This window comes from Leuciscus leuciscus, assembly GCF_965113295.1.
Source record: "Leuciscus leuciscus genome assembly, chromosome: 1".
Taxonomy (NCBI): domain Eukaryota; kingdom Metazoa; phylum Chordata; class Actinopteri; order Cypriniformes; family Leuciscidae; genus Leuciscus; species Leuciscus leuciscus.
In genome coordinates this window covers 57,049,507-57,071,100 of record NC_138725.1, presented here as the reverse complement: position 1 = coordinate 57,071,100, position 21,594 = coordinate 57,049,507, and the positions used below count along the sequence as shown (strand labels likewise).

At 37.8% G+C, this 21,594-nt stretch overlaps 1 protein-coding gene across 2 annotated transcripts in view; it reads left to right on the top strand.

Annotated features, from left to right (window-relative positions):
* The first annotated feature begins 4,101 nt into the window (after window positions 1-4,101).
* stat5a (signal transducer and activator of transcription 5a) overlaps window positions 4,102-21,594 on the top strand; it is an 83,664-nt gene continuing 66,171 nt past the window's right edge. Inside the window, exon 1 of one of the 2 annotated variants that reach the window (XM_082136618.1) lies at window positions 4,102-4,258. The gene's annotated coding sequence lies outside the window, so the exon portion shown is untranslated. The remainder of the gene's footprint in view (window positions 4,259-21,594) is intronic. The other variant, XM_082136619.1, reaches the window with a different exon arrangement.

Below are 21,594 nucleotides of genomic sequence, written 5' to 3'. Positions count from 1 at the left end.
CTCAGAGAAACTGATTGTTTGATTATAAAGACATGAGAATTATTTAAAGAGCAAGTTCATTGGCTTTTCACGAGCCCCTTCATATGTTATGTGGCATTAAACATAGTGCTATTGAATTAACTGCTATTTATTAATAGGGGAGTGGATGCGTAAATGCATGCACGTGCTTAAAGGGATACTCCACTTTTTTTGGAAATAGGCTCATTTTACAACTCCCCCAGAGTTAAACAGTTGAGTTTTACCGTTTTCGAATCCATTCAGCCGATCTCCGGGTCTGGCGGTACCACTTTTAGCATAGCTTAGCATAATGAATTGAACCGGACAAGACCATTAGCATCTCTCTCAAAAAAATGAACAAAGAGTTTCGATATTTTTCCTATTTAAAACTTGACTCTTCTGTAGTTGCATCGTGTAATAAGACCGACGGAAAATGAAAAGTTGCGATTTTCTAGGCTGATATGGCTAGGAACTATACTCTCATTCCTGCGTAATAATCAAGAAACTTTGCTGCCGTACCATGGGTGAAGCAGGTGTAATGATATGACGCAGCACCTGATAATAGTCCCCAGCTCAGTAGCCTATTATCAGAGAATGTCTAATATAAAGAGAATTGGCACTCTCTGCTTACTTCCGGGTTCTGGACTGGTTGCAGTAACACGTCTCTATCCATGCGAGGGCGCTCGCGGGCGAGTGCAGAATGAATGGAGGTCTATGGCGAAATACCCCTCAAAACCCACTTTTCTCAGGATATAATTTTTTTTCTAGTAATTTAAATGTTGTATTCGAAAGGGGGGGCTAAGATAATACACTCAGCTGAAAATTGCATTTTTAAGTTCACTTATCTGCTCTAAAAAAGCGTTCAAAAATGTGATGACGTCATTCATTAGCAGAATGCTAGCTTGTTCCGGCCAACAACGGCCCAACCTGTAAGAAATCGAAAGGACATAAGTACTGGTTCATTCAACTTTCGACCTATAACCTATGTTGAACTTGCAAAACCTACAATAAAATCTGAGATTTCTCAACGGCAATCGGGTGAAAGAGACACATTTAGCCGTCTAGCCCCATAGACTCCCATTCAATCTGCACTCGCCCGCGATCACCCCCAGTGGAATTCTAATGGTACTGCAACCAAAATCAATACAATGGGGCTAAATAGGGAGTGCCAAGGCTCTCCGTAGACGGGCTCTGCTATTATCAGGCGGCATGCGCTGCGTCATATCATTACGCCTGCTGCACCCATGGTACGGCAGCAAAGTTTCTTGATTATTACGCAGGAATGAGAGTATAGTTCCTAGCCATATCAGCCTAGAAAATCGCAACTTTTCATTTTCCGTTGGTCTTAGTACACGATGCAACTACAGAAGAGTCAAGTTTTAAATAGGAAAAATATCAAAACTCAATTTTTTTGAGAGAGATGCTAACGGTCTTGTCCGGTTCAATTCATTATGCTAAGCTATGCTAAAAGTGGTACCGCCAGACCCGGAGATCGGCTGAATGGATTCGAAAACGGTAAAACTCAACTGTTTAACTCTGGGGGAGTTGTAAAATGAGCCTATTTCCAAAAAAAAGTGGTGTATCCCTTTAATATCAAGATTGAAAGAGATTGCTGCATTTGAGAATTTCAAATAATGCTAAACAGATGCAAAGTATACTTTTTATTTAACATACCATGTATTAATATACACTCTGGAGGAAGGAGACTAAATCTCCACGGATCCCGCATCCTCAGAGAGAGAGAATATGCTGAATCTGTGTTTTCATCTTGCCAGGATGGAGTTCTGCCAGTGTAGGTTGTTTATTTGCTGCACCTGAATGGGAAACTGTGTTTGAGCCCATTGTTCTTCTGTAGTTTTCTTGCAAAAAGAAAAGTATTTTTTACACAATAGTATTGACCAGCATTCACTCTCTCTCACATACTGCAGCTGATATTTGTATTGTTTTACTCAAATACTGGCATGTTTGCTATTTGATTCTCCTTACCTTGAAATGTAATTAAAAAATTCAACCATATACTATGTGCTTGTCTACAGTTCACTCGGCCAAGTCAAACAAGAATAATCAATGTTTAATCAACCTCCAGGCCTATGCCTGTGAATGTAGTTATATAGTTTAACCAGCAGGGGGCAATAATGACCTACTGAATGCGGCTGAATTAACTACTCATTTAATTAATTAGCGTGTGCTTGGGAGCTAATGCAACTGCACCAATTTTAATTAGAGCCCATAAAGAACGAGCCTGCAGATAGAATGGTTGGAAAAGACACTGAAAGGCGAACTGTTTTATTTGTAATACGAGTTTTTTTTGTTTTTCCAAATAACCAACTACTAATAAAACTGATTTATTAAAATAGCATGCTCTTTTATCATCTCGTCTAACCCGTAAAACATGCCCGCTGCCTATTTTTCTCCGTCTTCGAAAGTCAGAGGACAGGAGAAATAGGGGTCGCCATAAGTGGATCTTTTTCCAGATCTGGCTGTTTCCCAGACCCAGACTCTCCAGAGCCGGTTAATAGTGCTGAGATCGCAGCTGAAGACAGTTTGTTTAGTGGAAAACGCCTACGTGCTGTTCATAAACAATACGTACAACGCCACTGGATTTACCTCTTGACATTATTGTTGTATTATATTTGCATTATAATTAGGCTATTGCATGGCATTTTAAACTACACGCCCACAAAACGTCCAAGTTAATAAGACGTGCTTCTGAGGGAGTGAAACTCACATTATAGGAGTTTATATAGTATTTATAATATATATATCCTATATATATTATAGGCTATATGCCTATATTTGAAGGTTAACTGTCTAACAATAAACTCCCATGGTTGTCAGATAATTATAAGACATTTGCACATTCATTGAATAGCCTAAATTTCCATGTTTCCATTACTTTTAAGATTATATGAATTTCCAAGACTTATCAGAGCACAATTCTCATTGCCTTATGTTTACAGGTTTTCTATGTGCGTGGGAATTAACCCACATCACTTTTAGAACAACTGTACTGTTGCGCAATCCATATGCACAATCCAACAAAATGCGCAATCCAACACACAATCCATATGCGCGCTTCGACAGCTCAAAGTAAACAGTTTGTTCCGCGTTAAGGTTATATTATATCAGACTCAGGCCAAGACAGCTCGACTCGAGTCACGCGTAACCGCTCATGCCCAATCAGCGGTCCTCGCGCTCCGCTAACCGTATTTATATTTTATAGCCCCACCCCCGTCCCGCAGCGCTCATATTAGACCTTTTGCACATCTAAAATAATAATTCGCCTATCAATGTTCGCACGGGCCTTATCGACGACTATAGCGAACGACTGTGCATTAACCTTAGCCTACCTTACATTTCCTTGCATAAGCGACTCTCTCATCAGGGAAACAACACCGGAAACGGCGGTTAGAAGTGCGAGAGAGTAGTTGCTGGGAAGTCCGACTCATTTCCGCGAATCGATTCTTTCAAACAGTTCGTTTAAAAGAACATATTCAGAGCACAGTGATTCTTTACGTCGTGACGTAATTGCACAATCACGTTGCCCCTGATGCCCCAGCTTGGCATTTTACGTGCTAAAACGTTCATATTGTAAACATTAATTGAGTTTTATAAGGGGGTTCAATGAAATCGCATCTGTCCCAGTTCAGTTTGTTTGCAGGCTTAATTCAGCTCGCAAAACAAAATAATGTAGAAACTACATCATTTTCATTTACATAAAAGCATGCACATCTTTTGGCAAAAAAAAGTTTTGCACGTTTTAATAAAACTATATTTATTAAAATGTTTCGTATGTGGTGTTGATTAAAAATGTCATTCAAATCATAAACATATTTCTATTACTTTAAAATCTATTTACTTTTCGGTCCCAATGCTCTTGCTATGAGCTCACTCAATGTTGTTCATTTCGAATCGGAAATGGCCGAAAGAGACGGTTCTCAGTCCAGTGATTTGTTGACTCGAGAACCGCTCGGACCTTTTCAGTCCAACACATTAAAGAATCGTTTAGAGAGATTTTGTGAAACGGTTCAGCCGATTCATTGATGGGATTCGACTCAAACGAACGACTCGTTCACGATTCGGACATCGCCAAAGAGAGCGAGAGAGTGAGAGGAGGGGTAGAAGCACATGAAAAACTGTATAACCCACTGCTGGTTGAGATAGACGGGGCAGAAAGGTTGCCTTTCTGGGTCGTTGGCGCTAACTGGAGCTTTGCTGTACTTTTATGCGAAACGACAGCGGATTTAGAAGACCTGCCGAGGTACGTTTAATGCATCTGTGCGAATTCAGTGCGTCTTAAATGTTGTTTGTCGATGTCAAATGTTGTTGTTTTAACAGCATATTTGTTTATAAACAAATGTCCACGGTTGATCCTATTGAGGCTTCACTGTGCTGCACTTTTCACGCTGAATTAAAGCTGTTTACGTTGCTCTTGTTGATTCTGAAATATATGACATGTCTGATAGAATCTAATTTAAAAGGTTCCCGTTTAGTTCAGACAGTGAGCGTTTGACACCGGTGTTTCGCAAGCCCCTAGCTCTTGCACCCTTTTTTTTTTATCGGATCAACAGGCTGAGAGTCCAGCCCCCCTCAGCACGCCTGTCAAGTCTGGACAGTCCAGCTCACATTTCCAGCTCCATTCCAGAGTCCAGCGAATGCGGCTCCATAATTCAGCGCGTTCGACCAATTCGCATGTGAAGAGAATTCTGACATTTATTAAGCGCTCAGCGGAACGCAAGCGCACGCTCCGGGAGAAAGTTTTCATCAGGCTGTTGAATTTTCCGTTATGAAGGGAGAACTTGAGCGCTGGTCTGTTAGCAATAGTTCTTTTGGGCTCGTGGTTGAAGAGCCAATTGGGTTTCTGTGGGTGAAAGTTAATTACGTTACGAAGAGTTAATGATTAAAACGCTGAGACAGGTCTGTAGCCATGCATGATAGACTACATTGTGGTTGTGACTGGAGATTTCAATAAAGCAAGCAGGGTTGTGTTATTAAAGCCATACCTCTTGCCGAATTGTGAACTGTCCTTTCGTTTTGAGGTGTCACATTCATTTGGCAATGAGACAGGCAAGTCGATTACAAGAAAGTCGTGCGTATGTACTTGTAGTTTTGTAGTTTTAACCGTTATGTGAAGAGCATTGGGTGTTTTTTAATCATAGCACAGTTTGTTAACATGTAAATCTGAGTTTATTAGTTCCTGACACACGACAGTTACCCTTGTGAGAAAGTTGAAGCCATGCATGCTCTTTGTTTTCCCCTTTGATATGATCTTCCACAGTAGATTTTTTTGTTATCTCCCATCATGCAATTTGTTTAGTTTCCGTTCAGTAGTGAAAGTGTGTGCGTGCGTGCGCTTTTGTACATTCACGCCGGCTGTAGGCTATGTACCTTACACACATGTGCGTTGAATGTATTTTTGTTAATGTTTGTGAACACATTGCGTTTTAGTATGCTATTAAAATGTAGAGAACACCTTATTTTCGATAGTTATGCATCTGTCAATTAGCTTTATTATATAGCTACTAGAGCATTATAGAAACCCTGTAATAGAGAGTGGAAGTTATGATGATCATGAATATTCAAACTGTTCTCACTCTGAGGCATCAAATCCAGCCACAGATTCATAATGAATTTAAAATATTTGTAAATATTTGTATATCTCTAATGTTGCTTTGGCAAAGTATCTGTCAAATGAACTAAAATAGATGGTTTAGATGGGCCTAGAGAGATCTATAGAATATGTTTTAGTACACTTATGATTTTATATCAGAATATTTTTGCACATTTTAAAGTTAAATGCATCAATCTGGTGCACTTTGGCAGATCAAAATTTAGTGGACTCAAACCTATTTTTATTTGTAATGTAAGTAATAATAATGTTGTTGTTGTTATTATTATCCCTATAAGACAGTAATATATGGTAAAACAAATGCACTGTAAAATAAATGTAAATGAAAAATCTATATTTCACAATAATACCTATATTATTTTACTTTCACTGCAGCAAAGGAAAAATAATACTTTTGTCTTAATTTCTGCACTTGCTTTTTTTGGCGAAAAGCTGAAGTTTCTGTGAAAACAGGTTTACAAACGTGTCATCATTACAAATTTTGTTAAATGCTGTAATCTTCTGTCCACAAAAAAAATGTTGTTATAATGTCCACAAATGTGAAAATAAAGCATACCTGTGCCAGCTGTGTTCCCAAATCACGCTAATTTCACAGCACATGCAGAGATGGCGTTTACTGTGAACCGAGCCGCTCTGAAAACACTGGATCACAAGCTGATTGCGTGAGCAAAGTGTGTGCTTCTATCATTCAAAGGCCAATTCACACCGCACAGACAAACGCCAACTAACAAGTTGGCCGCTGGATTTAGAATTTAATGAAAAATAACTGTCATGTTCACACTGCCCCAACAGACACAGAGAAATGCTGATTTAACATGTTCAGTCGGGTGAAAACAAACCCCGACCAACGCCAACAGACGCCGACAGGGGTAACACACTGATCCGACAAAACCCAACAAACGTGATGTTTGTTGCCGTTTGTCTGTGCGGTGTGAATTGGCCTTAAAACAGGACTGGACAATAGTCCTATAAGAGGTCTGTGGGCATTCATTTAGGGCCCGTAGTAGCAGTCCCAGGATTGCCAGAGAGCCTCATAGTTCAAGAGCCTCGTTTTAAAAGGCTGTAGGACCTATATATATATATCACGTCTTGTTTTGGTTCATGTTTCATGTCAGTCATGTTTCATGTCTTGTCATGTGATTCCCTGTCTTAGTCATGTGATCCTGCCATGTGTTCCCCATGTGATTGTGTCATGTTGTCATTCAACTAATATTCAAGCATAATTAAACATTTGTTTTCATTGTTGATGGGTTTTCTGTACCAAATTAGATTGTGCTGCCTTAAAGCCCTGGGCCCCCCGGACTCCTGGTAACCAAGGGCCCATTGGCCAGGTCCGCAATTCATCCCTGCCCCTCCCAATGACATCTTGTAATGACATCTCTTCTCTTCTCTGATGTTGATGATCACTCACATGGTATCGCAGCAATAGCAGCGATAGATTTTGAACTTTTTCAGTTGAGAATGGACATTATGATCAAATTCAACTGTCCACATATGTGATTGAAAAGTGTTCTTTAATTGCTCTAATTGTGGCCTTTATTTAGTATCTTGCCAACAGGTTATTTATTGTGCATTCAGATTATTGGTAAGCTGTACCTAGTTTAGCAAATGATTGATGACGACTCATCAAATAGCCACAGTAACAAGTCAGTTTTATTTTTTTATTTTGTGCATTCCAGGAATCACTCGGACTTTCAAATCAATATTTTATTGCTAAACTGACAAACATACTTTAACATTGTCTTCTGTTGTCATGCAATGTGAACAATGAATATGTTTGTTGTTAAATGATTTAATGCAAGTATGATTAGTAATTACCAATGCCATTAACCAGATATAGGCTATCTTTTAGATATGAATCATTATATGAAGACCGGGAAGGACGAAAAGGGAAAATATTTGATGCATGATTTACCATTCCTGAGTGTATATTAATAAATGACAAGAAACAGTCTATCTGCTCAGTCACATTTTGTTGCAAAAAAGCACTCCCTTCTGGAAATGGATAATACATTACTGATCGTGTCACGTTTGGTAAAAATGTCACTAGTTTTACAGCAGAACAGACTGTGATTTCATAAATTGATTATATTAGATTTTTAGCCTAGTTTATTATTTCATAAATCTGAAGTGTGCCTTTGTTTTACATTGAGTCATGTTCTGTCTCAGCTCAACTGGAGGAGGATTATGAAGTTTGTGCATTTCAAGCTGGAGAAATATGGCTCTTGATGAGCACTTAAGAGCCGCTTAAGTTGAGTGTTTATGTACTTGACCAGTGCAGTCATTCATTGATCTTGCGTTGTACTAGCTGTACTTAAAGATGCGTTTTCAGTTGGCAGTAATTTAGCACTGGAGGTGATTACTTGAGACCACACAAGCTTTGAAACAGCTGTCATGACAACAAAGAGTAAACAAATAAAATTGTTGGATGTTTGCAACCAAAAAATCTGTATATGGTTAAGGCTGAACCATTTGGTTTCTTGTCAGTAAGGTACACAAAGGGTACAAATGAATTATTTAAAGGTTGAATGTATTATTTAAATGTATTGCCTTAATTGTTTCTACTTGCTAATTCTCACACTTACATTTACATATACAGAATTATCTCGATCATGCTAGGAAATTACCTTTGGCTGTTAGTGTTTGTTTTGCTTTTTGTCCACTTGTGGAAAAAAGTGGCAGATCTCTTTCTCTCTCTCTTAGCTAAGTTTGTTCAAGCTCTCTTCGTTTGCGTCTCTTCCCACCACTGGAAGTGAATGTGAAATGCATGTTTAGCGAAATTGTTTGGCCAACCTTGACTATGAGAAATCAGGAATGTAGAGGATCTGGTGTGGGATTAGAGGTGAAACTCTGGTGAACCCCAGGTCTGTTGAAAAATTTAACTTGAGGTGCATTTGGACATTTAACCTTGTTGACACACAGTGCGTTTGTTGACCACAACCTATATTGACCTGTGCTGCCAAAGTTTGTGCGGTTGATGCCCTCTTGTCTGAGTCGACACACAGCGTTTGAGAGAGTTGACTGGGATGTGATTGCTGTACAGGGAATAAGTTCAACATGTTGACCAGCACACTGTGTACTTAAAGAAAAGGAAAAGATAGAAAGGCAAAGGGAGGTGACAGAACGTCTGTAAACCGAAGTAGAGTTTTTATTTGGTTGCACATATATTTGTGCATTTTCTTGGAAATATCTTCTTTAACGAGCACCTGGAAATGTGAGAGCGAATCAAAGTTCTGTGCAGCAAGATCAGCACATTTGTCTTGTTTAATGGTTAGGATCTTTTTAACCAACATCAGTTGTCATGTACTTATGTTGTGATACATAAAGAAAGTTAAGCTTATTGTATTGATAATGAAATTCATAAAGCCAACCATATGCTTCATTACAGCTTTTCCAAAGAAATAAAAAATCACGTCCTGTCTGCTTTAAATAAACCTACAGGAGATATCACTGCCAAATGAGCGAAAGGACGCTACTCTAGATTTCCTTGATACAAGGCCAATTAGTCCTGGCCTGAGTCTAGAGTCTGTATTCCAGCTTTCGGGATGACAGTTGTTGCGAAGCCTGTGTGCCTATTGATTGTCTGTTGTGGGATTTACAATAACCAGAATCAAATGTTTGAAAGACTCTTATGAGCTGGCTCATTTTAGTGTAGTTAATGATTGTCTGTTTATTTGACTGTCTAGCTAAATATTATACATGTTTTGTCAGTAGTATTTTATGAGAATTAAAGTCCCCCTATTATGCTATTTTAAAGTTTCCTAATGTTGTTTTGGATTCTCCTACAACAGGTTTACATGCATCAAAGGTAAAAAAAAAACTGTTTAATTTCCTCATAATATACATTTGCACATCACCACATTTTCAATCATTCTCAAACGACTCGTCAGATGAATCAATCTCTCTAAATCCCTCCTTTCAGCGAGCTACTCTGCTCTGATTGGCCAGACAGCTCAGTCTGTTGTGATTGGTCTACCAGGTGCAGCGTGCACGTTGAAAACAAAACCGCTCATTGCCATAACAATTAACGTCAGCTCTGTGTGTCCTGGGGCTTCCTACACTGTAAACTAAACACAGTAACGAACAATGACGTTGATTTTACCATATCAATCTAAGTGCGAGTCCGATGATGAAACACTGGAAGAACTAGTTATTGAACCCAAACCTCCATCGCAAGGAGACTTGAGCAGGATGTTTCTCAGTGATACGCTACTCAGTTTGAGGCACATTATGAGATGTTGCAACTGTAATTCCTCACCATCAGCATTAACAAGTGCATGTCCATCAACAAACCGATTATTTTACTTGTAATAATTTATTTACCAAATATTTTTCTAATATATTGCGCTGAACACGTGGAAACTGTATCAATAACAGTGCATGTATGCAATATATTAGCCGAGCCCTAGCGTGAATGACTGATGTGAATGACTGGTGTAACATGAACGTTGGTAAAACAGATCTTGCTACATGCTTAATCTTTCCTCAAAGTAGTGAGAACGACAGACAATCTGCATTAATAGACAGTTTTAGGTAATAGTGGCCCACAAACTGATTTGCAGAAGAATTTCAGTAAGAGAACTACACAATATAAAACTCAAAACTAAGTATTTTTAACACCATCTTTCAAGAGCAAGCGGTTTGTGAATCTTGCATTGAACTCCGAGATTTGAGAAGCAGTCGTCAGTGAAATAAAGGGAACACAGCAAAAGTTTAGGATTATACTGCTATGATATCGTGGTAAAGATGAATTTTTACCACTGATTCTTCATATGCTCACCCTAGGGCACTGAAAAAAAAACTGGCTTTACCTTCACATTATAGAGCACAGCGCCGTCTTCTCGACATGATGCTATCCAGTATCCACAGGAATCAGCTGCAGTGTTTGAGGGCGTTCAAGTTTTCCCTGGTGTCTGCGCGCGCAATAAGTGGGCGGGCAATATGCTAATGTTTCGTCTTGACGTCACAACAAAACTGCTTATGACTTATGAAAAACAATTCATTTAATTGACTCCGAGTCGACTCTTACTTTTTAATAAGACAATAACTTTATATACGGTGCACTTTCAAATTTAAAACTTTGCAGGATGTTTTCATTCACTTTCATTCACAGATATTTTTTTTCCAGGATTATTTGATGAATAGAAAGTTCGAAATCATTAATTAGAAAAAAAAAACCTCTGTAGTGTTATAAATGTATTAACTGTCACTTTTGATCAATTTAATGTAGCCTTGCTGATTAAAAGTATTAATTTCTTTCCCAAAAAAAACAAACATTCTTACTGACCCCAAACTTTTGAATGATGGTATATGTTACCACATTTTTGCTTGTCTAGTATTGTTGTTTAGTAATTAGTTATGGCACAACTTTTTCACGAATTGCTTTAAATATATTTATTATTGAAATTATCTTGTCATGTGACAGTGCATTCTTGTCATGTGACAGTACATTATCTCCCTAAATATTTAAATGCTAAAAGAATTGTTAATGGAACCCGTTAAGGAATCGGAACCAGAATCATATGTCTGGTGTTTTATTTGATATTTAATTTAAAATAGTCCTTTTAAAGGGCTTCCACTTTTTTTGAGAAGACTTTCCACCAGATATCTTATAATTGCTGGGGGTATTTGCTCTCATTCAGACACGGCCATCAGAAAGGGCAAGGCACCAATGTTAGGCGATGAGATCTACATCAGGCTTAGTTCCAGTCCATCCCAAAGGTGTTTATTTGGGCGGTGTTATGGATGCCTGTCAAGTTCTTCTCATCAAACTCAGTAAATCATTTCTTTACTAACCTTGCTTTGTGCACTGTCGTGCGAACAGAAAAGGGCCGTCCACAAACGGTTGCCACAAATTTGGAGGCGAGTCATTGTATCCTGTAGCATTAAGATTCAGAGGGCCTGGCCAAACACATTATTTAGATGTTTGTGCCCACATCCTTTTGGCTATGTGGTGTGTATATGCATGTTCGCAGAGCAATTTTGTTCTTTTAAACACTACATGAATCAAGTCAGAGAGTTTGAGGAAACGAAAGTAAGGGAGATTTAGTGAGTGATGGAGCGGTTATCACAATCCTTGTCCATTTAGAAACTAGTGCTGGTTTTGTGCAGTTGCACTCAGCAGCTTTTCAAGAAACTTTGTGTTGTATATTAAACGAATTCAAAGTGCACCAACTAGACTGTAAGCTCTTGAAATCTCTGAGAACAGCTAAACAGAATATTTACCATTGAGCAACATCAGAACATTGCAAGACTGTGTTCTACTTTTTAGTTTCCTCTAAATCTATATTTAACTAGCTCTTTTATGCGCTTTCGCTTTCTGTTTACGCTCTCTCTGCGCTTCTTTGCTGGTGTCTTCCTCTACTTTCTTTACACATTATCTGTTTGTTTTGTGTTTTTCACGATCTGCTAACTGACCTTGACTGCCATCCACCCATCCAGCGCTCATCTCGCTCTGTGCCAGGCTTGGGTAGACAGAAAAATAACAGAGCGTCAGATGAGAAAGAGAGAGACTGCTGTGGTTAATGTACGCCTGTTAGCAGTCACTCCCAATGAACGGGTTCTTTCTGTAAAAGAGAAAAGTCTTTGATCTTTAGTTCTGATGCTCATGCCTCTTTAGTCATCCATATACCCACTGCATCTCTCATCAGTTCAGCGACCTATCAGAAGTAGCCACAGCGTATGGGAAGTAAATGTATAGTAAAAGTAGAAAAAGAAATTGAATATGTTCAGTGGTTTACACAGTGATGCCATATAAGAACCATTTTTGGTTCCCCAAAGAACCTGAACAGTTCTTAATATAACCTTTTTTTCTTAGTCAGAAGAACATTTAAAAAATCTAAGAACATTTTTCCACAATAAAGAACCTTTTGTGGAATGAAAATGTTCCATGGATCATGTTATAGGTTCTTCGTGGAACCATAGATGTCAATGAAGAACCTTTATTTTTAAGAGTGTACGTTGTTATTATGTCAACTATTTAAATGATTGAGTAGTCAGAGAGCAAGACAATCACCTATTAAATGTGTTTGAGGAAAAAAAAAATCGAGTTTCGATCTAATATCTAAGAGGACGAAAGCAACATATTTAGTCTGTAATGCTAAAAAGAAAAAGCTAAAGGAAAAGCTCATTTTTAAAGATGAAATGCATGTCTTGATATTTAGCCTACTATCATTATCAGTCACTATGGTTACAGGTGCTGCTCATTGGTGCTGTGAGTTTGAGAATGTGACTGACTTTAGTTACCTATAAAAGGTGTTCGAGCCATTCCTGTTGGATGAATTATTATTGACTGGTTCTGTCCACTCCATAAATGTCCTCCGATTCATTATTTATTTATTTTTTGCTCTTGCTGTTCCCAAACGCACACAGGCAATTCATAACTAAACATATACATAATTGAATTCTATAATTACCTGCCTTTTTTTCCAGTATATATGTGATTAATCTGAAAATCTGAAGGATTTGTTTTTGTTTTTTGCATTTATATTTGTCTAAAGGCAAAGTTTTAATTCATTTTAGACCACCAACATGTTCATGGAATATGTTTTATTTTCTCTTTTAATAAGAAACAGTAAATGAAAGTACTTTAGGAACAGAAAAAAATATAGACATGTGCTGAAATGCAGGATGTAGATACACTACCGTTCAAAAATATGGGGTTAGTAAGATTTTTTTTTTAAGAAGCCTTTTATGCTCACATTTATGTGATCAAAAATACAGCAAATCGGTAATATTGTGAAATATAATTATACTAAAATAAAATAAACTATTTTAATATATTTTCAAATGTATTCCTGTGATGAATTTTCAGCATCATTACTCCAGTCTTCAGTGTCACATGATCCTTCAATGATCATTCTAATATGCTGATTTGATGCGCCAGAAACATTTCTGATTATCGTCAGTGTTGAAAACAGTTGTGCTGCTTAATATTTTTGTGGAAACTGTGATATTTGTTCAGGAATTTTTTTTGATGAATAGAAAGTTCAAAATAACAGCATTTATTTGAAATAGAAATCTTTTGTAACATTATAAATGTCTTAACTGTCTCTTTTGATCTAATGCATCCTGAATAAAAGTACTGACCCCAAACTTTTGAACAGTAGTGTTTGTAAAATAATATATTTATAAATGCATTGATTTGTATGGACTAATTTTGCACAGTCGTTATTTGCACACTAAAATTCAATCTTTAATTCTCATTAAATCATTTTACTATGCTTGTTGCATATTCTTAAATCTTGAAAAGGCTTTTTTGACATTCGTTCACCCTCCAAGAGCAAGTGCAGAGGACGAGTGACATTACTAAGGCAGAATTGAAGTTCAGATGACTTAAAAGCAGGAGACCTCCTGGGAGCTTCCCACAGGAACAAACGGATCGACTGACTGAATGAAGACCAACCTGAATCAGTGAAGTGAAAGTTTTGACTGGCAAGACTGTAGGGATGTGGAGTGGACCGAGTGCATTTAGAGATCTAGGTGAATCAACTGGATTTAAATGTGGCCTGGGTATTTGTATGAATATGAACTCAGTACATGTAGAGATATACCTAGTAGATGTGTACTTTTATTGCTATCAGTATAGAACTTGTAGAATTATGATCGAATATTTCCTAGTAATGAATATTGTTTGTTCTGTGCCTATATTTTATGCCTCATTTCAATGTCATGGTTGTGAAACAAGCATTTTTAGGAACTGTTTGTGAGACGCTGGGGGAGAAGCCACTGATGTCTAAGTTCAGGGCAGAGTCCTAATTAGCTAATCTGATCAGGTTCATAGAGCGGTCAGTTTAACTTAACTGCAGATGACCTAATGCAGTTACTTCTAATTTAATATCTGTCTGTCCGTCAGCACACTTTTATTTGCTCTTGTTTCGTTTCCGCCGCTGTATGCATCAGTGTGCATGTGTCCAACATTTTAGATCTGTTCCAGTTGACTTGAATGAGTAAATCTCTACTGACTGCTCACTGTCCACCATGCTCTCTCTCTCTCTCTCTCTCTCTCTCTCTCTCTCTCTCTCTCTCTCTCTCTCTCTCTCTCTCTCTCTCTCTCTCTCTCTCTCTCTCTCTCTCTCTCTCTCTCTCTCTCTCTCTCTCTCTCTCTCTCTCTCTCTCTCTCTCTCTCTCAGAATAAATCACTGATAGAGAGGCTGGCCATAAAGCTATAGTATGAGAGCAGAGAGGACAGTGTTTCTGTCCTGCTTAAGCCTATTACAGGCTTACCAAGCCAAGCAGTGCCCCTTAAGCACATAGAACGAGAGAACGCAAGACAGCGAGAGACAGATGTTTAGTTATTCATCTGAGAGTATTAAAAAGGTAAAAACACTCCATTAAGCTGTCAGCTCAGAGCTTAGCATAATTATCATATATAAACAATAATATATAACAAGATATGTTTTAAAATGATATGTTTGTGTGATAGAGAGACCAAAAGTTGTTATTCACAATAATCTGGATTCGAAAATGTAAAATCATTCAGACATAAAAGAGTCATTTAGACAAACAGTTTATTCAGTGTTTTGTGAACTGGATCAAAGATTCATTGAAAAGATCCAACATAAAAGATTCGTTCATGAATCGGACACTTCTGCAGAGTGTGAATCTCAGTCGGTTCCTCACACAGCTATAATATGACTTCTATGACATTTGACATTGAATGGTGCTTTTTTTTATGCCATTTTGTAGCTTCGTAGCCCCAGTCCTCATTCATTATATTGAAAAAAAGTGGCTCAAGATACCGTATACTATAAGATCTCTTTTATATAAGCAACTTTTATGTTCCCCATTGAGATCTGACATTGATTTTAGGCATTTCAGTTAATGCTGAAGGTGTTGAATGGAGTAATTAGGGTTGCTGAAATAACCAACCAGTTCAATAGAAGGGGCTGAACTTTACTGTACGTTTACTGTATTCATGGACCATGGCATTGACAAGATTATCTTGGGTACCTCAAAGAAAGTCATGATAATACCATAGTACGTTTTTGTTTGAGAAATGCATATCATCGTTGAAGAATGAGGGCTAGCTAAGGATAGTGAGCTGATGTTCCATTTACTAACCTTGTAACCTTATTGTGAGCTTTTCACACATTTAACTTAATCTGCAATTAAATATATTCTAAATACAATTTAAATAAACAAATGTTTTTAAACAGTGTACATTTTTATAAAATGTAAAAAAAAATAAAAATAACGTAAACATTTGAACGTAACAACAATTTTCTGTGTGAACGAGCTGACGTTCTACATGCTATTATTAGTGAATGAGACTCAAATTCTGTTTTGTGTTTCTTGGAGTCACAAACATCTAATAAAGGTCATGGCATTTGCCGTTTGGACCAGGGGATTGTGGAAGGCCTTCAAGAGATGAACTTAACGCAAGACAATCTTACAACAGCGCTGAGGATAATAACGAAAGCGGTACATGATCCATAAGCTTTTGTGATTAGCACTAGCTACCCAGACGTGTTGCTGGTCTTCTAATCTACCGCCAGACATCAGCAGGCAGTTATGCAGATTGATTGTGTCAATCTTTTTTTAGGTCTTCTTTTCCCATTAGATGGAAGTTACAAAACTAAACAGTCTAGGCCTCAGTGGGTATTAAAGTTGAATGGTGAATATGATGCAGTTTAAAACATGTATGATATAACCAGCCACAGTCCTGACAGAATTACCTCATGGCTAATTTAATGCCCCACTTACAGAGATTATGAGAGCGTGTGCTGTGCTCAGGGACCGGGAAAAAGTTTCATTGAGGAGAGATACACTTTTTTGAACTGTTTTGAAGATGTTTTGAAATGCATTTAATATGCAGACAAAAAAATAATGACTTTTTAAAGCTTATATATACTTAATTTGTACTCACATTCCTAGCGTAGCTTGTTGTGCTAGGTGCTTGGCTTCGCTAATGCTAGTGGCCCTAGCTGGTGCATTCACTTCGAATCAAATAGGTCCATTATTTATCAAATGCACAATATGCCCCATAAATCAGTAACTGTGGGCCATGAAATGTTATATCTGCGAACTCCCCCCAAAAATAGAAATAGAAATCACAAAATTATGCTACGAAGTGAGCTACAATCGAATCAAGCTTTATTGTACAACTATAACACATGATGTTTTGAAATGCATCAACTTTCCTTTGATTATTATGTATGCACGTGGTCCGCTTAAGGGCTCTTTTAGTCCTCTTACCCCAAGCTCATAAAATGCAGTTTGTTTAATCCGCCTCTACATATTTTCCCCCTCCCTCTCCTTCTCTCTGTCTCTTTCGTTATCTCTCTCTTTTGGCTTGCTGTAAACAGGTCAACACTAGAGTTCTGTCCTGTGCGGCAGCAGCCAATCAATTCTTTGTTGGTACTGGTGGTGACTATGCAGCTCAGCCAATCACCTCTCTCACACTGACCTCGTCCTGCACAGATTGTGATTGGTTGGAAGACAGAACAAACTCTGGCTTGAGAAGTGGTCTCGGTGCTCTCTCTTATTTAGATTAAAAGTGTGAATTAAAAATTAATGTTAAGGCATGAGAAGGAGTAACGAGTGCTTGCAGCATCGAGTGCCTGCGTGTGTGTGTGTGTGTGTGTGTGTGTGTGTGTGTGTGTGTGTGTGTATAAGAGGGTGGGAGTTTGTATGTATGTATGAGTGCACCTGATTCTATAGATAAATCTTTCAAATGGGCTTAACCACTGTGTAACTTTGCATAATACATTGAGTATCACTGCACCAATTAAAAATGTAATGCTCTCTAAGTCTTGGCACAATCTGGGGAGAGTGGGGAACTGAGATGATCTAAATTTTCTTGCTTGTTGGTGTGTGTATACCATATAAGAAGTGGTATCCAAATGTTTAAGACCACTGGTGAAAATGTTATTCATAAAAATCCAAAATATGTTGCATTATAATTTTATCATAAGCATAGTAATTTAAAGGGAAAAGTTGAGTGTTTGTGTCTGAACAATGTGACAAACATTTTGCTTTAGGACAGAATCTTATATTTTTGAAAATATCTTTAAATCCCTTGCAAATATGTTTTTGTTGTTCCAACTCCAAGCATTAAACCTCATAAAAATTATAATTAATTTAAATGCATTTTGAAAATGCTTAAATTACAATACTAACTACCGTTCAAATGTTTGGAGTCTACAACAAAAAAAAAAAAAAAAATATTTGAAAGAAGACTCAACAAGTGCTCAACAAGGCTGCATTTGTTACATTTATTAAATACAGTAAAAACAGTACAGTAATATATATTGCCTTTACTTTATGTTTACTGGAAAACAAGACAAAAATATTGACTTAGAAAATGGTTAATTTGCAGTGCTGAATCTGACTAGACATCAGTGGTGTTATATAAGGACACTAGGACAGTTTGCGGTTTGTTTGCTCTAATAGTTTTCACTCTGTTGTCCCTGTCCTCAGTTCTGATTACAGCTCTTTACAGCTGACCTTGTGCTTTCAGAAGCGCTGTGGAGTGCATGGAGTCCATTTTCACTTGTTTTTTGTTTTTTTGATTACTTATATTATTTATTCCCTATAAAGGAGTGAAGGTGTTTATGTGACATTAGGGTGACAGTGAATAGGACATATATGTAAAAAATTCAATATACATTTCTCAGGTAATAGGGTAAATGATCTCCTAGTGTGTGGGGGTGCGGAGGTGGGTTGTGTGTATACTGTATATTGGTACTCGAAATTGTATGTTGTACACACAAATACACATAAAACAGAGGTCTGACTAGTTGTCGGTGGCCCTTATGTTTGTATGCTCCAGTGGACCAAACAGGTCATGCTACTCATTGATTACTTGGACGTCATAGCAACTAGTCTTGCTGTTTACACTATAACAGTGGAGAGCCGTTGAGAAAAGTGAAGATGTGCCACAGTATACACTTCTTTAACACTTTCTTTAACTGCAGCACACAAACACATAATGCTGAACAGACCGTTAATTCTGCTAATAGCCTTTCCTGAATATTGGGTGCATTAGCTGATATTACCTGGCTACACTTATTGTAGGCAAAGCTAATGCTTTAGAAGCTAATCCGTATTAGGGAAATCATGTGACTGATGTAAACGTTGATTCACCTGCCTTTGTTGTCACAATAGTCTCACTTCGTTTGCCCAGTCAAATTAACCTCTGCTCTCTGGCATCATAACAGTCAAATCAATGACCAGGTCATGTGCAGTACGTCACTAAGCACTCCAAGATTTTACAAATAATGTATCTAACAACATATATATATATATATATATTAATACAAATATTATTTCATAATTTATCACAGATGCATTGAGAAAACAAGTGAAACAAGTATATATATATAATACTTTTTGTATGTTTTTATATATGAAATATTTATCTATGCATATACTGTATATTAATATAAATATATTATATTTTTTATTTAAATATATATTATGTACAAAAATATGTGAGCAAGACCCTGTTAGTTTTGCCTTTTGTAGGTGACCATCAGACTGTATTTTAGAGCGCTGTTCCATTGATGGACACATTTCCGCAGGATTAGTCCTAATCTGCTCCGGGTGTGTTGACACGAATGTGGTTTGATCTAATGCTGTTGCCGTTTGTTATTTATTTGACATAGTGACTGGAATTACTAAAACGTTCAAAAAGGATAAGCAGACAACCTAGCTGTACTTAAAGTATGTCACAGTAAAACCTGTTGTTTTGGACCCAATAATCAGAAAAATGTGTGTGTGTGTGTGTGTGTGTGTGTGTGTGTGTGTGTGTACTTGTACAACTATCTTTGTGAGGACCAGTTTGAGTTTTAGACCATTGGAGTGAGGAGAAAGAGAGTAAAGTGAGGACATTTTGGCCGGTCCTCACTTTCTGAGACCCTTTTTAAGGCCTGTTTGAGGGTCAAGACTTGGTTTTAGGGATAAGGTTATAATTAGGGTAAGGGTTCGGGTTAGGCACTTAGTTGTGATGGGTAAGGTTAGGGTAAGTGGCTAGAGATTGCATTGTGTCGATGAATGTCCTCATAAAGATAGATGTACAAGTGTGTGTGTGTGTGTGTGTGTGTGTGTGTGTGTGTGTGTGTGTGTGTGTGTGTGTGTGTGTGTGTGTGTGTGTGTGTGTAAGAAGAAGATGTGATCCGGTTACCATGAGAGACAGTGTGGGTAACTGAAGATCACCAGCTATTTGACCCCTGGCACATCACAGACTGTTAAAGGTTAAAGTTCATTGTCAAAAATGCCTTTATGTTTATCTGAAGCGGTGAGAAGAGAATGAAGGAAAACGTAAAGAAAAAAACTGATCATGTATCGAAACCAAAAGAAGAACAGTCATATGTCCATAAAGTAGAAGATTCACTGTGGACTAGAGATTCACTTTCAGTTGTTTGACCTGCACAGACCTAGTGACACAGATCATTTAGATCATCTTTAGATTATTTTGTTGTGTATTTATTAGGGGTGTAACGATTCACTCGTTTTCTCAATGCATCAGTGATAAATTATGACATGCACAAATTAATGAAGACGCTTGGCGCTTTGTCCCTTTGTCCCTAGCATGATTTTCAGCAGCTCATGGCTGCATTCGAAAACTTAGGGAGCTGGCTTGTTGCCTCGCTGCCTTTACTTTGCAGGCAGCGTTTATGCATTAAGGTTCCTCATGAAACAGACTTCTTAGGCAGCGTAATGGTTTAATGATCTAAGCTGTCTAAAACTAAGTGAATATTTAATTACTACAATAGTAATTTCTTGCTAGAAATGACATCAGAAGTGGAAAACATTATTCAAAAACATATATTTGCACACAAACTGACCAGCAAAATCTTTATTTTTTAGCTCAAATGTCACAGAATGAAAAAATTAATGTGGGATATTTAAAGACAGTGAAGGAAACATTTATATGGCTTCAAAAATCCATCAGATGAAGGTATCTCAGGAGACAGGAACTGAAGCTGACGTTGGTTTCGGACGGGCCTTGATGCCTTCCTACGTTGGAATGCGTCCTCCGAAGGCAGCATTTATCAGTTTTCGGACGCAGCCCATGTTTGATCTCTCCTCAGGACGGCCACTGCTATCACATGAGAAGATGACAGCTCTCTCACAATAGCACTATATCTCAAGTCAAACCACTGATAAAGTCATGGAAATAGATAGAATCCCGTAAAATGAAGCTTTACTTGTAAGTATGAAGATACATTTCTATTAGGGCTGCACAATATATAGAAAAACTATCGTTATCGCGATAATAGTATATGTGATATCCGTATCACAGAGAGGTGCGATAAATTACATTTATTTTCATGTGCCAAGCATTTGTGTGTTGCATGCATAGGTTGTTTATCCAAATTTGACCAATCAGATGGGTCATCTTACTATCTTAATACCCGCCTCCCCAGTAGGTGCTATTATGCTATTGGCTAGACCGGGCCCAAATGAGAACCTAGTGGCTCAGAGCAGAGAGTGAAAAAAAAAAAACTAATGGCGGGAGTAGAGAAGCGAGGAAATGACAACAGCGAAGAACTTGTGCCTAAAAAGAACTGCACATCTGAAATATGGCAATATTTTGGCTTCAAGAGAGAAGACGTGTCACAAATGCAGGGACTGCGTAAGGGGTCATTCACATAAAACGCGTGGAAAGCGCGGCCGGTGTGGTGAAGTGTTGAGTCCCAGTGAAGTGATGAGTCAACACACACCTGTGGTGAAGTGATGAGTCAACACACACCTGTGGTGAAGTGATGAGTCAACACACACCTGTGGTGAAGTGTTAAGTCCCAGCGAAGTGATGAGTCCCAGCTTAGGACCCAAGCAATCCGATTGGTTCAAAGCTCGTTTTATGGGTAATCGCTTTAGTGCCTGGTTACAAATCAGATATCACTTTATTATAGAAGTCGTTTGAACTACATTATAATATAGCGTATTCGTTATTCCATTGAACTACGTTGTTCCATTGAGAACAAAGAGGGCTTTTTTTTACTATTCTGTGAAGAAAAGTT